Source organism: Podarcis tiliguerta, assembly GCF_965153285.1.
Source record: "Podarcis tiliguerta genome assembly, chromosome: 6".
Classification (NCBI taxonomy): domain Eukaryota; kingdom Metazoa; phylum Chordata; class Lepidosauria; order Squamata; family Lacertidae; genus Podarcis; species Podarcis tiliguerta.
In genome coordinates, this window is record NC_139539.1 from 43,850,014 (window position 1) to 43,863,779 (window position 13,766).

Below are 13,766 nucleotides of genomic sequence, written 5' to 3' on the forward strand. Positions count from 1 at the left end.
CAGCTCGAAAAACACATAACATGACCCTTCTGAATAATAATAATAATATTAATAAATTTTATTTATACCCCGCCCTCCCCAGCCAAAGCTGGGCTCAGGGCGGCTAACAACAATCAAAATAATCCAACATTCTAAAAACCTTTTGTCAGAGCTGGCTCCGGGTCCCAGCTCACCAAGGACCAACGCTAGCCGATAGTACAGTATCAAAGTCTTTATTGAAGAATAGTCTCCATTTACAAGTCTCAGCGTCCCAGCTCTACGTCTGGACTTTAGACCGGCGAAGCTCTGTCTGGGTCTCCGCCCCCTGTGCACCAGCTTAAGACTCTAATCTTACTCCACCTCTTCCTTCTCTCTCTCTTCCTCTGGGTCTTACTACCCCCCGGGGTCTCATTCCTCCTGGACTCTTCTGACGCAGAGCTTGACCCCTCTGACTCCTCCCCCTCTCTTCGGCGGGCTTTAGGACCTGGCTCCCTACCCGGGCTGCCCACCTTGCCGCCCTCCTGTACATTTGAACTTGGCGCGCGCGCGCGTTTAACTTTCCGGATGACCGTTTCCTCGCTCCCTGACGAGGGTGTGGTCACTCCTGCCTCACGTTCTCCCTCTGTCTGCGCGCTCCCTGATCCCGATGCCTTGGACTCCTCCCCCCTACTGCACTCTGGGGGGGACGCTGGTCCGGATTTCCAGCTGCTACTCTCTGAGTCCCCTCTGGCCCCTTCTTCCCGAGGTGTCCCCCTGGGCACTCCCCTTGCCCTGACCATGGGGGCCCCTTTCTGTGAATCCTCCGAGTCACTGGAGAGACTCAGAGACCTCGGACTACTGTCGTCGCTGACATTTCCTTCAGACTCCTCCCCCTCGCTCTCCGTTTCCTCCCTCTCCTGTGACTCTGCTCCTGAACCCCTGACATCCATCCCCCCCTCGAAGCCCCCCCTTCCCCCCTCCCCTTCCTCCGGCGGGGGTGCTGGGTGCTCCGTCGTTGTGGGGGTGAATGGTGGATACAGTTCGTCCCCCGTGGCGTGCATCCAGTTAGAGAAATCCGGCTCGTCCTCCGTGTCTTCGCCGACCTCGTTCTCCTCTGCTTCCATCTCCGTGCCGCCATGCTCGAACCCAACGTCCTCCCCCATCACGTCCATGTCCCTCTCACCCTCGTTCCCCTCTGGGTCCGTTGCCTGCCAAGGGCCCCTCAGCCACCTCTCCTCTCCTCGATTGTCCCACCAAAACGAGCGGTCTGAGGCAAACCCCGAGGGCGAGCCCTCCGGTGAACGTGTGTCTAATGCTGGTTCTTCGTCCGAGGTGAATCCCTGGAACGTGCTGGTAGAAAGCGTGGGTGTGAAAAGCCAGTCGTCGAAATACTCGGCTGGCATGGGCCTGTGTGGGAACAAGGCATGAAACTCCTCTTTGAGGAGAGGCTCGTCCAGGGCATAGTCCGGCACCCAACTGTTGGCGCTGGCCGGGGTACCTTCCCTTGCGAGAAAATATTCTACTCCCTCTTCCCCCCATCTCGAGTCCAAAATCTCTGTGACCTGGTTGATGGGTTCCCTTCTTGGCGACTCCCTCCTTGGGGGGATCTCCCTATACTGGTCTGGTGCCGTGCCCTGCGCCTGAAATCGGTGAGGTGCTTTGTAGGGCGTGAGCACCGACCTATGGAATACTGGGTGCATTCTGGATCCTTCCGGAAGTGTCAACCGGAAGGCCACCGGATTGATCTGTGCCTCAACTAGGTAAGGTCCTAGCTGCTTATGTCCGAGTTTCTTCTTAGCTAAGGATCTGGTCGGCACTGCGTGGGCCGCTAACCACACCCAGTCTCCCACCTGTATGTCTTCACCAACCCTCCTGTGCTTGTCAGCCTGCAGTTTGTATGCGTGCTTTGCAAGCTCTAACTGCCTCCTAAGCTGCTCGTGGACTTCCTGCAATTCCGCCGCCAAGACTTCCGCTGCCTGTGGCTCCCCCTCCCCCAGTCTCTCTAATCCCGGGAAGGTTCTGGGATGCCTCCCGTTGTTGGCGAAGAACGGCGTCACCCCTGTGGACACGTGCTTCGTGTTGTTGTAAGCGAACTCAGCGAGCGGCAGGTAGTCCACCCATGTCGTCGGCTGTTGATTTGCATAGCATCTCAGGTACTGCTGCATGATGGCGTTGACGCGCTCCGCTTGTCCGTTGGTCTGCGGGTGTCTCGCCGACGCTAGGTTGATCTTGACGTTCAGGAAACCCATCAGCTTCTGCCAGAAGCTCGAAATGAACTGGCGCCCCCTGTCGGACAAGATAGACCGTGGCAGTCCGTGCACCCTGAAGACGTGGTCTATGAACAGTTTGGCGGTCTGTTCTGCCGTGGCCACCTTCGCGCACGGAATGAAGTGGGCCATTTTAGTGAACATGTCCACCACCACTAGCACTGCCGTTTTACCCCTTGAGCTGGGTAAATCCGTGACAAAGTCCAGGGCCACCCTCTCCCACGGTTCGCTCGGAGTCTGCAGCGGTTCGAGCAGTCCCGCCGGAGGTTTGTGCACTGACTTGGCCCTTTGGCAGGTGTCGCACCTCGAGACGTACTCCGCGACTTCCCCCCGCATCTTGGGCCACCAAAAATCTCTGGCAACTAGTTCTGCCGTCTTCTCCTTGCCAAAGTGCCCGGCGGTGGGTGAGTCGTGTAACTGCTGCAGTACTTTCGCCCGGAGGTCGTCTCCCGGTACATAGAGTGCTCCTCTGCGGATGAGCAATCCGTCTCGTACTTGGAACTCGTCGTCCTTCACCGTGCCCTTGTGCACCTCCTCCATCTTGGCTTGTGCGAAGGGGTCCTCCTGCAGTGCTCGACGGACCGCCTCCAAGTCCACGGTTGCTGAAGCGCACGCCCACGCTTTCGGAGCGAAAATGTGCTTGGCCGCTGCTGGTGCCGCCTCTTCGAGGTATTGCGGCTTTCTGGACAGTGCATCCACCATGATGTTGTTGTCGCCTGGGATGTATTCTATCCTGAAGTCGAAATCCGCAAAAAATTCCGCCCATCTGATGTGCCGCTGGTTCAGGAACCTTGCCGTGCGCCAGCACTCCAGGTTCTTATGATCCGTGCGAACCTGCACTGTGTGTTTGGCCCCGACGAGGAAGTGCCGCCACGCCTTGAATGCTGCATGAATGGCCAGCAACTCCCTGTCCCAGATGGTGTAGTTCTGCTCCGACTTGCTGAGCTTCCTAGAGTAGAAGGCACACGGTCTCCAGTCCCCATGCGGGTCCTCCTGCAACAGTACGGCGCCCACGGCTCTGTCTGAGGCGTCTGTTTCAACCCTCATCGGTTTGCTGGGATTCACATGCAGTAGCTGCCCTTCGGACGAGAAGAGACGCTTAAGGTTCTGAAAGGACTGCTCCGCTTGCTCCGTCCAGATGAACTTCTTCTTCTTAGAGCTGAGCGTGTCGGTAATGGCCGCCGTCTGCATCGCGAACCCCTTGATGAACTTGCGGTAAAAGTTGGCGAACCCCACAAACCGCTGGACCTCCTTCCGATTGCGCGGGCTCTTCCAGTCCAACACTGCGCGAACCTTGGCGCTGTCCATGGCAAGCCCCTTGTCCGACAGCTTGTAGCCCAGGAAATCCACCTCCTTCCTGTCGAACTGGCACTTCTCCAGCTTGGCATACAGCCGATGCTCCTGCAGTCTCTGCAGAACTTCCTTGACGTCACCTTCGTGGGTCTCCTCAGATTCTGAGAATATCAGGATGTCGTCCAAGAAGCAGACGCATGTCTTGTAGAGGAGACCCGCCAGGACGTGATGCATGAAGGCTTGAAAACAGTGGGCGCCATTTTGTAAACCGAAGGGCATAACTCTGTATTCATATGTGCCCAGGGGCGTGAACATGGCAGTCTTCCACTCGTCTCCTTCCCGTATGCGAATCAGGTTGTACGCCCCTCGCAGATCCAATTTTGTAAAAACGCGTCCTTTCCTCACCGTTGCCAGCAGGTCATCTATCTTGGGCATGGGAAAGGCCGTGGGCTTGGTCTTGGCATTTAAGAGCCTGAAATCAACTACAAGCCTCTTTTGGGGCGTGTCCCTTTTCTTCACAAAGAATACAGGACTGCCCCCCGCTGCCTTCGACTCCCGGATGAAACCGCGCTTCAAGTTGAGGTCTATGAACTCCTTGAGCTCCTGCAGCTCGTCCTCAGACATGGAATACAGTTTCCCGGCTGGCAGCGTCGCTCCTGGCAGGAGGTCAATCTTGCAGTCATAGGACCTGTGGGGAGGCAGCTTGTCCGCTTCCTTCTCGCAGAAAACCTCCAAAAACGCTGCGTACTTGCGCGGCACTGCTTGCAGCGTGCCTAATTGTAGCTGCGGGTCGTCCCCTCCTTCTTCCGGGCTAGGAAGGATGCAATGTTCCGCGCAATAGGAGGAGCCGAAGGTCAGTTGGCGCTGGTACCACGCCAATGCTGGGCTGTGCCTGTGCAGCCAACTCATGCCCAGGACTACAGGCGTGTCCGACAGGTGGGTGACATTAAAGCTGATGACTTCTCGGTGATTTCCAATCCGCATCACCATTGGTTGCGTTTGTTGCACCACCTGCCCCCCTAACAAGTCTCTGCCATCCACCGTGACAACGTTCAGGGGCAGTGTGGCTGGTAGCAGTGGTATATTGTGCTGCTGAATGAATTCCAGTCCTATAAAGTCAGCGTTACTGCCGGAGTCAATGGTGATCGGCACCTCCACAGTGCGTCCATTGGGCAGTTGGAGAGACGCTGTAAGCTGCACCACTGGTTTGGGTGGGAGGGGGTCTGTGGGTTGCAAAAGTGCTGGGGATTGTTTCATTGACTTGTCTGGCTGGACCCCAGTGCCTCTTCCTCCAGCCAGACTCCGTCGTTTAACTGTTGCTGCGTTTTCAATCGAGCTGCTTCTGCGACTGTTGCCGAGGCTGCAGTGTGCTTGTGGAGCCTCTGGGGACACTCTTTCGCCATGTGTTGAGCACTGTCGCAGATGTAGCACTTCCTGTTCCCTCTAGGAGGCTTCGTTTTGGCTGCTCCCGGTGTTAGGGCTCTGTTAGCTGACTGAGCCCTGGCACCTCCGATCTCCATCGGCTCTTCTCCCCCTCCCTGCGAGGGTGTGGAGTGCGCACGCGCTGCTTCTCTGGGAAAGAAGGGAGGTGCTCTGGCTGGTGCCCTTCCCCAACGCCCTTCTTCCCTGTTCCAAGGACGTTCTTCCAGATGCACCCCGATTTCCAGAGCCCTCTGGACTACTTGCTGGGTGCTCCTTGGTCTCTCCCCCCTTCCAATCTCCGCTTTTACATCTGCATTCAACCCCTCCCAAAAGAGGTCTCTGACTGGCGCAGAATCTTTTTCCCACCCCAGGGCATGAACCAATCCGAAAAAGCGTGTATGGTACTGCCGCACGCTGGCTTTGCCTTGTTTAAGTCCATGTATGTCTCTCCTGGCAATATCGATGTCTACCTTTGATAAAAAACATGAGTCCATTGCTTTAATAAAAGCCTTCGCATCTTGGAGCGCTGGATCATTGTCCCTCCATAGATTCCTCAGCCACGTTTTGGCTTCCCCATGCAAATGGGACAAGATAAACCCCACTCTCTCTCTCTCATCTCTAAAGTCTTTGTCAAGTAGATCCAGCGCAAACAGCAGGTCTGCTCTGAAGTTGGGGTACTGCTGCAAACTCCCGTCGAAATGCGATACAAGGCTGCCTCCCCTTCTCCCCAAGCCAATGCCTTCTGCCTTGGATCCCGTTTGCCCCTGTTTAGAAAGCACGTCCAACCTGACCTGGAGATCCCGGCAGGAGGTAACCATTTCCTCCTCTCTCTTCCTGGATGCAATTACCTCCGTGCTGAGTTGTGTCACCGCTTCTTGCAGGGCTTTTATCTGCTCTTCCGTCGTCATCTTGCCTGAGTTTTGTGAGCTCTGTAAGCACCCCTCCTCTGTCCTCGCTGCGTCGACTCACGTGGCGAGGTTCTTGGTGCCAAAACTTTAAAAAGGAGACAGAGCTTACTGTCAGAGCTGGCTCCGGGTCCCAGCTCACCAAGGACCAACGCTAGCCGATAGTACAGTATCAAAGTCTTTATTGAAGAATAGTCTCCATTTACAAGTCTCAGCGTCCCAGCTCTACGTCTGGACTTTAGACCGGCGAAGCTCTGTCTGGGTCTCCGCCCCCTGTGCACCAGCTTAAGACTCTAATCTTACTCCACCTCTTCCTTCTCTCTCTCTTCCTCTGGGTCTTACTACCCCCCGGGGTCTCATTCCTCCTGGACTCTTCTGACGCAGAGCTTGACCCCTCTGACTCCTCCCCCTCTCTTCGGCGGGCTTTAGGACCTGGCTCCCTACCCGGGCTGCCCACCTTGCCGCCCTCCTGTACATTTGAACTTGGCGCGCGCGCGCGTTTAACTTTCCGGATGACCGTTTCCTCGCTCCCTGACGAGGGTGTGGTCACTCCTGCCTCACGTTCTCCCTCTGCCTGCGCGCTCCCTGATCCCGATGCCTTGGACTCCTCCCCCCTACTGCACTCTGGGGGGGACGCTGGTCCGGATTTCCAGCTGCTACTCTCTGAGTCCCCTCTGGCCCCTTCTTCCCGAGGTGTCCCCCTGGGCACTCCCCTTGCCCTGACCATGGGGGCCCCTTTCTGTGAATCCTCCGAGTCACTGGAGAGACTCAGAGACCTCGGACTACTGTCGTCGCTGACATTTCCTTCAGACTCCTCCCCCTCGCTCTCCGTTTCCTCCCTCTCCTGTGACTCTGCTCCTGAACCCCTGACACCTTTCATTATAAAAATTAATTCAAATCAAATTGATGGCAACCATTAAGCAAGATTCTGTGCAGATTGCCAGAGGAGGGGGTCAGGCTGCGCCCTGACCAAAGGCCTGGTGGAACAGCTCTGTCTTACAGGCCCTGCGGAAAGATGTCAGGTCCCGCAGGGCCCTAGTCTCTTGTGATAGAGTGTTCCACCAGATTGGAGCCACAGCCGAGAAAGCCCTGGACACGGGCCCATGCCCATCCAGTGCAGCGACCTATTCTCACAATGGCCAACTAGATGACTCTAGGAAGTCCATAAGCAGGACATGAGTGCCACAGCAATTCTCTGTGATGTGTGACTTCCAGTACTTGCTATTCAGAGGCATACAGTGATAGAACATAGTCATCATGGCTAGAAAGAAGGAAAAAGATGAGCAAGAAGAGTTGAGAATCGAGATAATAATTTACACTGAGAGACTTGAAGACCAAGGAGCAAAACAAGGCAATAATCAGAACATGATAGAATAAGCACTGGAATAAGATTTTTTAGTAGTCAGTAGATTTTTTTAAAAAAACCCAGTTTTTATTACATAGAGAGAACCAAACTTTAAGCAGTGCACGAATGTAAGCCAAAAAAGAAGTCTCAGACATAACGCCAACATGCTGAGAAAACCAAAATATGATACAGTGGTACCTCAGGTTACAAACACTTCAGGTTACAGACGCTTCAGGATATAGACTCTGCTAACCAGAAATAATACCTCAGGTTAAGAACTTTGCTTCAGGATGAGAACAGAAATTGCTCAGCGGCGGCATGGCAGCAGCGGGAGGCCCCATTAGCTGAAGTGGTACCTCAGGTTAAGAACAGTTTCAGGTTAAGAACGGACCTCCAGAATGAATTAAATTCTTAACCTGAGGTACCACTGTATACTCTTTGTTTATGTAATTTATATACCAGCTTTCATCAAAAAAAGATCCCAGTGTGGTTTATTTGGAGCAAGGATGGGGAACCTGTGCCCCTGCAGATGTTGTTGGACTCCAACTCACATCCGCTCCGGTCACCATGACCAGTTGTCAAGGATAATGTGATGTGTAGACTAACAATATCTAGAGGGCAACAGGTTCCCCATCCCTGGTTTAGAGGATGAGTATTTCTATGAACTAAGTTAATCCCGAAATATATCCCATTGTTCAGCTTTCCTAGTGGGAAGATGAGCAACACAACGTGATTCCTTGCTGGGCCGAGGAAAGCTGTTTAGGTTCTTACAGAGGCAGATGGGACCAGTGAAAGAGCAACTCTGTCTTGCAGTTTGTGAGTCTGCCATGAAGGATCAGTATAGCTGTCAGCTTACAGATTTGAAAATAAGGGACCAGCAGCCTTGAAAATAAGGGACCAGCAGCCAAAATAAGGGACCTGCAGCCTCACCTGTTCCAGGCACTCCAGTCTTCCTGTCCTCCTGCAGTCTGGTCAAACTCATGCTGGTAGCTTGGAGAACACTGTCCAACCAACTTTGTAACCAGAGGTTCAACTGAATAGAATCTGAATCACATGCACCACAAGACCTATGAAGCCTCAACTTAAGATGGCCCCCCGGCCTGGCTTTGCACTGCAAAGTTTGCAGCAGCACGTGCAACAAAATGGCGTCCAGCATTCAAAAAACCCCTCAGCTTGCATTAACTAGCCACACACAAGGCATGCAAGCTCCACCCCGCAGTTGTTCTTAGACTTCTTATTGGGTGAGCAACATAGCCAAGCAACACAGTTGGAGCCTCCCTCCTCCCTGACCGGCAGGGAGGGAGGGAGAGGAGCTGCTTCCTTTGAAATTTAAGGGACATCATTTAAGGGACATCTATCAAAAAGGGACAGCAGTGGGACATGGTGCTGGAAGAAGGGACTGTCCCTTCAAATAAGGGACACTTGACAGCTATGAGGATCAGGTGCTGCCAGTTCGTACAAGGACAAGAGGGGAAGCCAGTTGGAATGGATGCAGGGCACTTGTTTTTCACTGAACATCACTAGAAGTACAGGCTGCTCTTCTAACACTGAGTTAATGAAAAGTTACTTGGCTCTAGCACACCAGAGTCCCATCCCTACCTCCTGCCACGTGTGTAAAACCTGACTTGGATTATAAAGTACTCCTCAAAATGAGAAAAGAAAAAAGCCACCCGCAGTGACAAAGGAGGCAATCTAGAGAAAACTGTTCCACCACGATAAGATAACTTTGATATACAGTATTTCAAAAGAGAGACTTAAACCCCTCTAAGTTATTGATAGCATGGGAATGTACATGGAGTGCTTATGCCAGTGCTTGTGAAACATTAATGTGTAGGCATCCTTTAATTTTAGAAGCAAAACAGTGTTTTGATTGTGCGCTTATCTGTCTTGTGGCTTTCCATTGCAAAGAAACTAGTGAAGGAAATGGGGACCTTTCCCCTCTGGATCAACCACAGCCTGAACTACTGATGGCAAAGGAGTTTTTCTGTAATGTCTTGGACTGCTAAGTGGCACTTTAACATTCTAAAGCAAACAAGAGATTGCCATTTCCTCTCTGATAACAAAGCAGCATTTACTTAGTACTACACTGTTTTTTTTAAAAAATGGAATCCGCAGATTCTACTCTTCTTGAGGAACAGAGAGGATCTGCCATGTTACCAGAAAACAAAAAGGATGAACTTGCCTGACAGTTCAAGAAATCTATTCTTAGTGACAAAGCAGGATCTGGTTTTACCTGTCTGCACTTGGACTCTGCCATCTGTGTAGAGGGGCTGTAGAAAATGAGAAACCAAGGAATGCAGTTAACGGAGGAAATAAAAGCAAAAGCATAGTGTCATATCCAATGGACACAACTAACTTATTTCCATCAACTTCAAAGGGTCTATTCTGAATTGACTGTAACTGGCTGTAATTCATAAGGATTTCCATATCGAGTTGAAACAATTGTCCACCCAGCTTCATATTCTGCCTTTCAACTGAGGCCAGCCAAGTGCCTCTGAGAAATTTATAAACTTAGATGTCAGCATCTAACTTAAATTCCTCTCTCTCCTGACTGACCAACTTTCTAGCTCCCATTGGTTGTTGGGTCACCAGGAGGCAGATCCAGGGCCTGTCTATCACAGATGGTGATATCCAGTTTCTGTTGTTTGATCTCAGCATCTTATGATCAGAGGTCTGCTGTCTTTGAGTGTGGAAAGGGTGGTCCTAGAGAACATAGGTATTGGCCATCAATAAAGTTCATCTCATCTGTCTTTGTACCTAGTTCTTTAAAACAAAACCTTTATACTCAAGTCACCTCAATACCCTCTAATGTCACAGGGCTAAGTGTTGGAACAGATATCACTCTTTATGTTGATCCTACTGTCTAGCTTTCCATTTTGTCTTAATGTTAATGTATAACATAGAAATCATCCCTGAGTGCTCACTGGAAGGACAGATCCTGAAGCTGAGGCTCCAATACTTTGACCACCTCATGAGAAGACTCCCTGGAAAAGACCCTGATGCTGGGAAAGACTGGGGGCACAAGGAGAAGGGGACGACAGAGGAGGAGATGGTTGGACAGTGTTCTCGAAGCTACCAGCATGAGTTTGACCAAACTGCTGGAGGCAGTGGAAGACAGGAGTGCCTTGCATGCTCTGGTCCATGGGGTCACGAAGAGTCGGACACGACTAAACAACAAAAACATAACATAGAAATAGAATTGTAGAGATGGAAGGGTCCCGGGGGTCATCTAGTACAACTCCCTGCAATGCAGGAATCTCACCTAAACCATACATGACAGATGGCCACCCAACCTCTGAGCTCCAAAGACACAGCAGGGCTCCTGACAGTCCTCCCTTTTGTGTGTCACATTCTTCAGGGGTTTGCTTCCTGCATTGAGTGATCTTTCTTCTGCCTAGGGACACCCTGCCTGCGTCTCCGTTCCAAAACAATCCACTCTAGTGAGAATTTCCTCATCTTGTCCAGTAGCTCAAAGTGTGGATCGGCGGGCCTCAAACTGCTATACCTTCTCTTTCAGGAAGGCAACCAGCTTCCCCTTGGTGCAGGTGTAGTTTTGCATGATCTCAGGCAGGAAGACAAACATAGCACAGGTGTTGCACGTCACTGCAGCAGCTCGCTCACTGTCCATGTCTCTTGGTCCTATGTACACTGTGTGACGGCACTCTAGGCTTCCCCCTCAAACTCCCCCACCAAATACCCTCACAAACATTTGCAAGTCCTAGTCACAGCTTCACCTGCTGGATTTCTTTCTGCAGTGCTCAAATTAAAAGTGCAGCAGACCTGCCTTCCTGCAGGTGGTGCTGTTGGCGCTGCTCCAGCCCACGTATGAAACAGCTGCTGCACTAAGATGGCGGCTCCCATGAGGCACAGCACTTGAGGAGAGGGCAGGCTGGGAAGCTGCAAATATGAGCTTTTTTTCAGACGCTGAGAGGAGAGCACAACCACCTGAGGACTTCTGGACAGTTTTTGTCCCCCACCTTTCCACTTTTTCTTGTTTGCTTTCTTATTTGTCTTGGGACTGCCTGGGCATTGGAGGGGGTGGAGGGGTGGGAAGAAGAAGCTTCTTCCTCCCTGTGTTTGTCTGGCTGGCTCGTCTTTGCTGCCTTTATACCTCCTCCACCGATTAAACACAGATTAAAAACTCAGCGCTGGAGACACAGAGAGTTCCATTTTGAGAATGAATCCTTTATTTTCATACTTTCTCCATGTCACTCATTGTTTTATAAACCTCTGTCACTTCCTCCCCTGCAGTCATTTCTCCTCCTGGCTAAACAAACCCAACTATTTAATCCTCCCCCCCCCTTTTGTATCAGAAGCTATCTATTTCCCTGACCTCTATTCATTTGCTTCTGCTCTAATGGATGTTGAACCCCTGATACTCTAGAGAAGCTGAAGAATTGCCAGAAAACCATTCTCAACTAGGAATGGGAAATAAAATTGATTTAGTTCACATTTATAACTGAACCTACAAGACCCACTCTATCCGAAACAGTATGTGAACCAATACTCAGGCAGTTTGTGTTTCTGAATTTTGCAATGCTGTTCTCCAGCCAACTAATATGTACAAATATATACTAGAGCTGCTGCCTCTGTCTGAGGCTACAAGGCCTTTTCTGCAGTGGTGCCCAACAAGGGAACTTCCTTCTCAGCTAAGCTGACAGGCGCTCCCATTGTCATTTTTTTTGTTTCTTCATTATCTGGCAGGTGCTTGACAGAGTCCGTACCGTTCCTCTGAAAACAGATGTTTTGTTCTCTGCTATTTTTAGTTATTGTTTCCCCTCCCCACTTTTACTGATGTTGTTAGCTACCCTAAGGCTTTGGGAAGAAGACAGGATATTAATCTTGATATCCTCAAAATAGTTCATCTATGGAGGATAGTAGAACTATGCATGTATAATAATTGCAAAATATATGGTTATGTGTGCATGTATATACAGGGGGGATTACAGTGGTGTTCATCCCTTGAATAATTATTATTTACACTGATGTCCATATTTGCCCCTAGCCTTCGTGCACAAAGTTATATGTAGAAATTTGTGGCTTTGTTTCCTTTTATTTTTGATAGTGTTTATATACACGCACACACAGGTCAAACAACTGCATCCCTTTTACAGCTTGAGGGATTCTGTATTATAGTTGAACTTGTCCAATAGCCATAGCTGTCAACATTTCCCTTTTTAAAAGGGGAATTCCCTTATTTCGAATAGGATTCCTCGCAAGAAAAGGGGAAAGATGGCAGCTATGCCAATAGCCTTTGCCAACTTGGTGCCCTCCACCATTTTGGATGCCAACTCCTGTTGCAGGTTTCCCAGAGGCATTCTTCTGTGAGAACAGGATGCTGGACTAGATGGGCCACTGGCCTGAACCACCAGCTTTGTCTTAGGTTGCTGTGCATCATCATAACCTGCCTCCTAGTTTCTGTAGTATAGGCTCCTGCTTACATGGTGGCTATGCTCTGCCTCCATGGTTGAGGCACTAACACTTTTGAATTCCAGTTGCTGAAAACTACAGGAGGGGAGAATGCTCTTGTGCTCAGCTCCTGCCTGCAGGTTTCCCACAGGCATGTGTATGCTGGACTAGATGGGCTACTGGCCTGATCAGGCAGGCCCTTCTTATGTTCTTATGACATGCCATTGAGTTTGCCTTGTAGTGCATATATACGGTACATGAGGAGATTTCAAAGCTAGCCTACAGGCAGTGTAGTAAGCTCTCCCTTTCTGGATGCATTGGGCACAAAGGGTTGTTGGTCCAGCTGGAGTTCTGAATGATTTAAAGATAGAGGCAGAGAGGGCAAATTGCTGGGGTAAGAGGATTTGTTTGTTTGACTTGCACGTGGGATTTTCACATATTCAAGGGTTAACTGTAGGCTGGGATATTTAAACACCTCCAACTGAGGTAAGCACACAACTTGTTTGTTCAGGTAAATAAGGAAGGAATTAGATATAATGGGCAAAGGAAGCTTTTTCCTGAACACATTGCATTCCTAGTGTTCAGTTCAGCTGCAGGGCTATCCCTGGTAGATAACAAGAGTTAGGTGCCTGTTATCTGAATGCATTTCTTTACATATTCAGCCCCTGCCACTGAGCTGCTCTGAACAGTCTGGTGGCCTGTATGCATTCCACAACCTGTGGCAGATGCTTTTGGTGGTCTCTTCCACCCCAGGAAGTTTGATGTGTCTTTAAGTACATGGCCCTGTTGCAAATAGTCATTTGATTCTGATGCAAGAAGAAACATCAACCTCAGCTGTTTGGTTGCCTTAACCAAGTCCCCATCCTCTTTTCTTTGAGTCCTCCATGCCCAGTGGGGGCATTTCAGATTGACAAGAGCATTTTCCTTACAACTTTACTGGATCGATGCTGCCACTGATAGCTGCCACTTCTCTGCTAACCTAAAGGGTAAGTGTGAACATTTTTAACTGATACATGTCAGAAGCAAGCCTCTTCACTCTTTCAAAAACCCAATGCTATATCTCTTCCTGAAGTAATGTATATGTATGTCTTGTTCTAAGCGAGCTATGATTTTTAATGTTTTCCTTCTGGCTTCCCCTTACATGAACAGTCTATTCTTTGTCACCAG

At 50.5% G+C, this 13,766-nt stretch overlaps 1 protein-coding gene and 1 long non-coding RNA gene across 2 annotated transcripts in view; one reads left to right on the top strand and one right to left on the bottom strand.

Moving 5' to 3' along the window:
* Positions 1-13,766, bottom strand: part of LOC310679981 — a 169,504-nt gene that overhangs the window by 21,099 nt on the left and 134,639 nt on the right. The gene's annotated exons all lie outside the window — the stretch shown is intronic.
* Positions 13,129-13,766, top strand: part of SPDEF (SAM pointed domain containing ETS transcription factor) — a 33,349-nt gene continuing 32,711 nt past the window's right edge. The window contains exon 1 of the mRNA XM_083445860.1: positions 13,129-13,585. The gene's annotated coding sequence lies outside the window, so the exon portion shown is untranslated. The remainder of the gene's footprint in view (positions 13,586-13,766) is intronic.